We start from the raw sequence: 9,467 nt of genomic DNA, 5'->3' as shown, positions 1-9,467 counted from the left end.
CATGTAGAAAAAAAGTGAACTACTACTGAGTGTTTCTGTAAAACGACCGGAACTTACTGTCATCAGTGGCTGGAGATGTCATTTAGTGTCATTGTTATTGTGATTATTACTATCACATAGCAATGTTTTGGCTGTAGCAGTAAATCCTTGTTGCTGTCGGTGTATTTTTCAAAGTGTGTGTGTGTTATCCACTTCTCGACAGATCTAGTTGTGCACTGATAGGATTACAATGATCAAGCCCAATTTAAGCCTCTGAAACAGTGCTCATCCTCTGACTTGTAAATATATAACATCAATATGATCACAGCTTATGTTTACAGTGGGATGAGAAAGATTAATCCCACTGTTTTGACCACTTGTTCGTCTCCAGTCTTCTATTTGCCCTATATGTTCAGATTAAGCCTACATGCACTGACCCAATTCCTTGTCAACCTCCGACTAACCGATACCTCGGGATAAATCATCCCTCATGCCGCCCCCCCCCCACAACACACATACAGGAACCCTATCCCACGTCTTACCCCCTTTTTAGTTTTTAGTCAAACTTGAAACCAGCTTAGCAAGCTGACTTTAGAAGTGCCAGATAAGTATTTGTCAACAGAACAGCTGGCACACAATGCCCTCTTGTAGCTTTATGCCACAGCATATGCCAGCCGCTCGTAGTGCGTGGTAATTTAGCTGGGACTGGTTCTACGGGAACAGATGGGCTCAAGTATTGTTATTCTCTCTCCAGCTCCGGGCCCCTGGGGGGAATCACTAAATAAAATCAAAGCAGATGGACCTCTCTGGGCTAGGCTGTGTTTATGATAAACAGCCAGCGCAACCATTGTCCGTCTAACACCTTAACCCCACCCTCCAACACAAACTAACTGGTAACAGGATTACAGTAGTTTAACCTCGCCGGCTCTGCCCCTGTGACTCTATTTCACCAAAACAGCAGCCTAAACCCAAACACACAGACACAGGAAGTACATCATGGCTTTACCCTCTTCTGTGGGTAGTTACAATAGTTTCCACGCACCACAACAAGTCCTTTTTTACCCCAGCTGACCTTAAAATGTAAAATTCTCTCAAAACAGAAACTCTTATTTAGGTGCAGATTTAGAACATCTGACGTCTCTGTTCTTTCTCACTCACAGAGTTCCCTGTTGTCCTTTTTTTATAACCTTGCCAGGATTTTTCATCGCTGGGGTTCTCACATCTGTGTCGTGCACACAGGCCTTGGTGGCAGTGTGGTCACAGTAAACATCAGGTAACATGGTGTCCCCCCCCCCACCCACACCCCTCCTCCAGCGTTGTTATACAGAACATGGGAATGCAGGTCGGTTCTCACTTACCATTGAACTCCACATCTACTTTCATTCCCATGGGAAAAGACAGCAATAAACAAAGGAATCCTATCAGTGCAGAGGGAAGGTAAATATTTAAGGCCATTCAGAAAACAGGAAAGCAGTGATTTCCGGCACTAAAGATGAAAAAGAGTTTGAGCTTGAACGGTTTTAAGCCAATCAGCCCTAACCCAATATACCACTTATGTGTTGTTTTAACTCCATCATGATAACTGGTTTTATTTAGTGTCTTCAAAGGTCACTTTCTGATGATGTCAAAGTAGCGTAATCAAGCTAAATATTTATAGCCACAAGTATCAACTCTGCACTTGCTCAATCGCTTTAAACTATATTAAAGTGTTTGCATTTTCTGTAGGCCTCAGCAGATTTTTCATCATTACCCTGATTGTTTTTGTTTAAATCCGCACTCATTTAGCCGCTCTATCTTTGTAAGTTCATCAGGAGACGACCTCTGACGTCTCTCTCTTGTCTTTGTTGTCTCTTGCTCTTTGCAAAATTCTACAGGTTGATCATCTACAAGTTTTATCAGCTCTAAAACAGCCTTTACAGAAATACCATTGTATTTTAAATAAAAGTAAATATTCATCTTATCCTTAACTAGAGCCGAAATCAGATGTCAGGTTCCATTCATCAAAATTTGACATGGCAGGAAAGTTTTAGCTTTGAATCCTGAACTGCGTCAAAACTGAGCTCCTCACAATAAACAAAAACCCTATTCAACAATTATTATTAATATTGTAGTTATTATTATTAATAATAATAAATGATGATGATGATGATAAAGAATATAGAGATTCAAGGAATTAATTTCTTTTAGAATCACAAGCAAGGGCAGAGAACATTTAGTAAATCAATTCCAATTGGTTTAACTTCTTGTTGTGTCTGGATGCAGTAAAGTTCCAGTTCATTGAACCATGACCAGCTCTGCATTCTGTATTGTTTTGATGCTACTGAAGTGAACAGTGATCTTAACATTTGCACTCATCTAAGTAACACCCAAGTCCCTCTCCACATTTTCAGAAAGGACCCTGACTGCTTGGATGAAGAATTAATTGCCTCTAAAGCAACTGCGACCAGATGTTGTTGCTCCTAAGAGCCAGGTGTGGATAAATTGCATATGCAGAATGTGTGTAAAATATTTAAAGTCGTATCTTTCACTTAAGGTGTGAAGTGCTTTTATTGCCCATCACTGCTTTGAGTATGGCGAGAGGAAAGGCCGGTGGCCCCCCTGGGCCTGCCATGCTGCAGCTCAGCACCTGTGGTGTTAAGACTGCACATCATGAGGCTGAGAGAGTGAGACGTTAGCGTGGCGGCGTGGTGGGTCTGCGTGGTGCATGGGTGGGTGTTTCGGTGGAGGGTGTTCATCCACCTGGTCGGCTCCTAATTCCCTCCTGTCTGCCACCTTTAACACTGCATTATTTACAGGTGCTCTCTGGATGGAGACACAAGCTGCTCTCTGCTTTAAATATGGATGTGTGTGTGCGCGTGTGTGTGTGTGTGTGCGTGTGTGTCTGTATGTGTGTTTGTGTGAGAGAGACTGCTTAAAGAGAGGAACAGAGTCATGACATGTCTTTATTCATACCACATATCCACATAGAAATGTTCTGTTTCAAAAACATGAATTGGACACTCCTGATTTTACAGCAGCAGCTACAGAGAAGCTGCTTATTGAAATGTATGATGCTCTGTTTGTCGTCCTTTTACAATTATGCTCTAGGTGACACCGGCTATAATGATAAAAAAGGGGCTTCATTTGGTTGAATATTGCTAATCACATAAAACCTGTGATTCTGGCAGAGTCTAAAAGTGCAAATAAATGGACAAAAATCGATGTTAACTTTTCTTCTTGAGTAAAAGTGAGTGAATACTATATATACTTGAAGTATTAAAAGTTAAAGTACATGCTGAGTTTAGTCTATTCTCTGATGTAATGGTCTCCTACATCATTATGAGTCTGTGCGGTGGTGCCTCTGCTGCTGCAGACGCACTTTGCTCTTGTTGAAGGAGGCGGGGTCTAATGGTGCCCACCTGCTCTGATTGGATCAGTGGACCAATTCCCCTCACCTAATTGAGTACCTTTAAAAAAAAATACAAAAAATAATTGATTGTGTAACTTAATACACTTCAAAATGTAGCAGAGGAGAGAGTAGAGATATTTGCTGATATATCTAGAGTACCCCAAAATGAATTTACTTCAGTAAAGTACAGGTAGATAAAAAGTACAGTAACTATGTAAATGTACTTTGTTACAGTCCACCACTACCAGCAGAAATATCAGACTGGTCACCAGGTTAACTTGGCTACAATAGCTACTCATGCTTTATTTTAAAGTGATTGTAAGTGATCATTTTAAACATTTCAAATTAAAATGTGAAATGTGTGACACATGAAGGGGTTTTAATGAAAAAACCTAAACAACCAAGTAGGTCACTACCCTCAGACACGACCTTTACTTAGCAGCAGGCAACCTTTGTAGTCATGGAAACAATAATGGAGATAGAATCAAGTTTATGCTCATAAGATTATCTTCATTGATATTGTGTATTTAGGCTTTGAACAGCAGGCTGTGTGAAGCTGTGTTTTGTCGACACATCCATCCACCTTGGACTTTGTCGCTCTCTGCTCCATCAGCTGACCTCCACCTTCGCTCCTGTCATAATTACTACGGTCGCCACAGCTCACCTGACAATAAAACATAACTATGGCTCGTAATAAGCTGCTGGCAGAGACGATGGGGGTCTTTGGGGTCATTTTTCTGTACAGGAGGAGAAGCAGTGGGGAGAGGATCTGTGACCAATCATCTGAAGGGACCGTTCACCCCTGCCACTCTGACGCACTCGATGCTATTAACCCCATTACCCACGAGGCAACTTCCAGTACTTAATGTACATAACTTCCACCATAATGAAGCACAGCAATACAAACTCTGGTTAAAATCATTACAAGACAGGTTTGTGAAGTGCAGACGTCGTCCTCTGTAATGAGCACAAAATCACAGTGAGTGTTTGATTAGTTTATGCGAAACGGGTTCCTCTTCCCTCTTCAATGACCTTTTATAATCTGAGAAACAATGGTCAGATGGGACCGATTCGTTCAAAGAGCCCTGACGTTATCTGGAGCAAATAATCATGAGTGGATCAAAGGCCAATGAAATAAGCAGTCATACAGACACATTATTCTCAAAATAGAAAGATTCACTTTAGTGTAGTTTCCAAGGAGCTTATGACTTCACCCCTGTTTGTTTGTTGCTTGGTTTGTGTGTTTGTTAGTTTGCAAGATTACACATAAAACCACTGAATGGATTCCAACACACTTGGTGGAGGGAGGCTGCATGTGTGGGAGAAACAACCCATTAAATGTAGGTGTCAATCCGAATGCAGATTAACATTCTGAGAACATTTTCTCAGTTTCCCTGAGAATATTTCATGGATCTTTATGAAAAAACTGGCACATTTAGAGAACTGATGGAAGAACCCATAAACTTTTGGAGTGGATTCCATTAAGGGCTGGATCCAGGATTTTTTTTCTCACTGTGTTTTTTGGATATTTTTTTTGCCATTTCTGGCACGTGTAGAGTGCTAATATCTATGAGCAGGTGAACTTTGGTGTGGACCTTGATAATGATCTGTATGTATCTGACCTCAATACATAGTACATTCAATATCGTGATAAAGTGGCCAGTCGCCAGATGTATGTGCTTTTCTAGAATAACCAAGGTATAAACTTTTAGTTTGGTTTACTTGTTTATTTGTGTATTTAACAGGGGCCATGCACAACACAACCATTGAGCCAGCTCACAAAATGTACAAACAGTACATAACATATGCAACATCATACAAAATATACATGACATGGTCTCCATGTTAAAAAACTGTTCAAGAGGTCAATGATCACATGACTGATTTATCTTGAGCCATGTTTTAAGTCCTGTTTTAAAAATATTGAAGCTTGGAATTCAGTTTGAAATACGATGGTTAAAGATACATTGCTTAAAAACAAATCTGGAACATCTTCAGAAATTAGTTAATGAAAATGAATTATGTCACCATGTTATAATATAACTTAATGTTTCTTCCCAGAAGCCCCTCTCGATACAGAATCCCAGACAAGGCTCTGTGCTGCCTGCTGAATGGACGAGGAGCGCCCTGTACAGATAAATGCATAAACACTCCTTGTACCCAAACAAAGGCATCAAGCAGGCATTTCATTAGACCATTGTGTGATATGGCAGGCCGCTGCTGTGAATGTATTTATTAGTTTGCGATACATGCCTTTTCCTGTTGTTCCCGGGGCAGAGGATAATGCCGGTTTTGTTCACGGCCCAGTGTGAACGGCGCCTCGGCTGCCAGCTGTCAGGGCTGATACTGTCTCATTTGGATTCCCAGCCTGCTCGCTGAATGGCTAATTAGATTTGCCATTTTCAATCCACTGATTGCTATACATAGAGGGACAAAGGAGCTGACAGCATGTAGCATTCAAGTCCAACTGTAACAATTAATAACTACGGTAATTAACATGTGTGCCGGGCACCATTGATTATGACATTACCTGCAGAACGGATGGCCTGGCCCCTGCCATTTCATTAAGGAGCACGCGTATAGATTGTTATTAATAAACTGCTCTCTACAGCTGAGAGGAGGTTATTAATTACACAAATTAGCGGGTGCAAGGGTAATCAAGTTAAAGCGGTTTTGTTCACAATAATTGATCTAATTTTTACTGACCATTCCTGTTGGATTGTGTCACACGCCCCCGTGCGAAGAGAAATCACCTCATTAACAAAAGTTTAATCCTAATCATAGTTCTCGCTGTGCCCGGCTTTAAGGTCATATCTGAATGTCAGAACCATTTGAAATTGATTGGTGCTAAATTGAATCAATGTCATGTTTAGAGAAAACAATAACAACTAATGGATGGAGCAAGCTGACCCAAAACAAACAGGTTTATTGGTGGGTGTCTGACGGTGTGTGTGTGTGTGTGTGTGTGTGTGTGTGTGTGTATGTGTGTGTGTGTGTGTGTGTCCATGTCCAGAGGGAGGTCTGGCTTGATCTGGCACTTTCATAATTCATTATGTCCATAGTAAGAGAAACGTCACGATCTGGGCAATTAGCAGCAGCTGCAGGGACCTGTCGGTTAGTGTGTGTGTGTGTGTGTGTGTGTGTGTGTGTGTGTGTGTGTGTGTGTGTGTGTGTGTGTGTGTGTGTGTGGGTGGGGGGGGGGGGTGGGGGGGGTTGCTTACTGGAGAATAGACAGAGATCGAGCACAGACAGCAACAGTGAGACTATATGAACTGAGAAGATGTGAGAAGTAATTTTAGGGTTCAACAACTATTTTATATATTATGCTCAAAAACAATAGGAATCGGGCAGTAAGTCTACGAATCTATCAGACCCACAGAAAAGTTCACTTGCAGTTGGGTGAAGACAAAACTGTTGAGTCTAGGGTTAGGGGGTAAGGGTTAGGGTTATGTTTAGAACTTGGCTTCTGAGAACAGAAGCCAAGCATGTAACATTTTCTAATTGTTTCTGAAATGACTCAAGAGGCGGACATTTGTTATTTTGTCATGTTGTAGTTGACGGGGCCACAACACAACACAACCCAGAGGTCCCTTTCCTTTAATTGACAGCAGAAACAAATCCTCCTGATCCCTAAAACAAAACTGGTTCAGTTTATTTTTGTGAGTGTAGTTTTTTTTTCCGTTTAAGTATAGTTTATTATAAATCCTGCACCCCCAACCTCAGAACACATCGCCTCTACTTCTTTGCATGTCAACAAATACACATCAGATTTCTATTTCCCCTCCACCTGGCAAAAAAACAGCAGCCATTTTCATCATCCGGAGCGTGTGAAGTTTCACGCTCGTTTTTTTTCACAACACATCTTTTATTTTGCACGGCTCCTTTCTCCCTCTTTTTTTCCCTTCCTCTCCCTTCCCGCATATGAAATCCTTCCATTCTTGGCTGCCAACACCAAAAGATGCAGCCAATCATCTCCAAGCGATGGCAGTTACAATTTTCTGTGAACAATTTGCTGCCTTAAGAGGAAAATTGCTTTCAATATAAGGTCCCTTTGAAAGACAACAACAATAAAAAAGATACAACTGTAATACGTCGGCCTCTGTCAGCACTTGGCCAGGACGGCTTCAGCGGGAGCGTATGACTGGGGGATGAGGTGCTTACAAGTCAGCCTTGTATTATCAGCATCTGTGTGAGACAGTTCTGGCAAATGAATCCCCACTTTGAACATAACAGCGTGGCATCACATGAAAATGACGGCCATGAGCAGTGGTTGTCAGATATGCGCTTGCCACTGTGATGGTGAATTGTCATTTATTATATGTTGTGCCTGCCCCTGTCAGCTCCTGTTGACTGTGTGTATTGATTTGCAGGAGCCAAGGGGGGCAGAGGTCACTTTGATCAACACTGCAACACACGGCAATCGCATGGAGCTGGCATTCCATTACCTGCCACAAACCACGGAATATGTTAAGGAACAGTGGACTTCAACGCAGCAATATGACTGTAATTAGATATGGATGGCCTGTGCTGAAATGGTGAGAGGCTGTCTGCTCCCTGAGGCCATTGTGCGCTGGAGTCAAGTGTGGCGCCTCCTTGATCTTTTGACTCAACCTCTCTCCTGGTGCCCTCGCTGCGTTTTGTGAGCCTCTTGAAATTAAATATTGTCGTTTCAGATGCTCTAAAATCACCTGGAAGAGCAAAAAGGGCAGTGAAGTGATATAGATACAAGATGAAATGACAATTTAGATTTTCTTGTATTCCACTTTGAGCAATACCTTTAAAAGACTCTCCAGTCAGACATTATTTGGATTTCCAACCTCACAGGCTGCTCATATGTCATGAATAATGTTAAAGACAAATGCTGATACCAAATTGTATGTATCTAAAGAAAAGCAATGGGGAATATACAAACAAATATTAGATTTTATTGAATTGTAGACAAAAGCATCATTAATGCAACTTCTTACTCTGCAATTTATTTCTGTTCCATTTGAATGGAAGGCCAGGTGCTTATGTTACATTTGCAAGGTTTGTATGTTTTTCCTTGGGTGTTCCTGAAGTGCAAACTGGTTGTTTTGTGACATGTGACATCACAGTTGATAAAAAATTAAAAATAAAACATTTCAGACCTACACAAGAGCACCAGCAGACACTGGAACACAGAAACACATCTGATTCAAGGATAACACCAGAGCAACAAAATACCAGGGAGAAAACACCAAGAAGTCTCTGCTACCCTGCACCCCCCCCCCCCCCCTCCCTTTTTAAGATAGGAATAAAACAACCAAAAGTCAATCCTGTGTGTATGCTGTACAATGGAAAACAGGTCAAAAATAAGAGATTCCTAAATATATTCTTCTTCTTTAGTTGTGGATCTAATCATAACAAATACAGAAAACTTTGCAGCAGTGATGTGTCAATCACTGAATGTTGCTTTGTGAGATTGTAAATACAAATCATTGCACCATTACTTTGTAACAATTCCATGTTACAATCTGATACACGGCCTGAGAGGAGAACAAATAGCTACCAGCCTTTAGATGTATTCTTTAGAAGTTTATTCTCTTGAGCAGATACATATTATTAAGAGTAAAATATATGTAGTTTGTTTTTTATTTCCACTGTTTAGGACTTATTTTAAAACAAAAAAAAATATTAATGATCACTTTTTTCTTGTATATCTTTACTTTAAGAATTAGACAGTTATGTGTAATATGTGTAGGACTGTTCAACCTTGGTGGAGATTTCCATTGAACCCATTTAAATCTCATTAAGATGCACCTTTGTTCATTTGAAAAAAAAAAAAACCTGAGGGGCCTGTGCTACTGATGCGACAGCAGCAATATGCTTTTATTTGCTCAGAAGCTGGTGGTAATAATTAGGTGTTTAGTTTGACTGCATTGTTGTAGAAGGAATGTGTCTCAATGCTGTGCTGTGAGTGAGAGCCTGGGTGAGTGGCGTTATTGCGTGGGCCAGCCGTGCCGCTGTCTGTCGGGCCTGTCAAAGTCATGAGAGGATCACTTTATCATCGTTTGTCTGCCGTGTCTGATGCTATTGAGTAGGAGGGAGCCCTTAGGGAAATGGGGGCAGGCTGCTGTAT

Source organism: Hippoglossus hippoglossus, chromosome 3, assembly GCF_009819705.1.
Source record: "Hippoglossus hippoglossus isolate fHipHip1 chromosome 3, fHipHip1.pri, whole genome shotgun sequence".
Taxonomy (NCBI): Eukaryota; Metazoa; Chordata; class Actinopteri; order Pleuronectiformes; family Pleuronectidae; genus Hippoglossus; species Hippoglossus hippoglossus.
The sequence above is the reverse complement of the archived record's forward strand: the minus strand, read 5'-3'. Positions refer to the sequence as shown.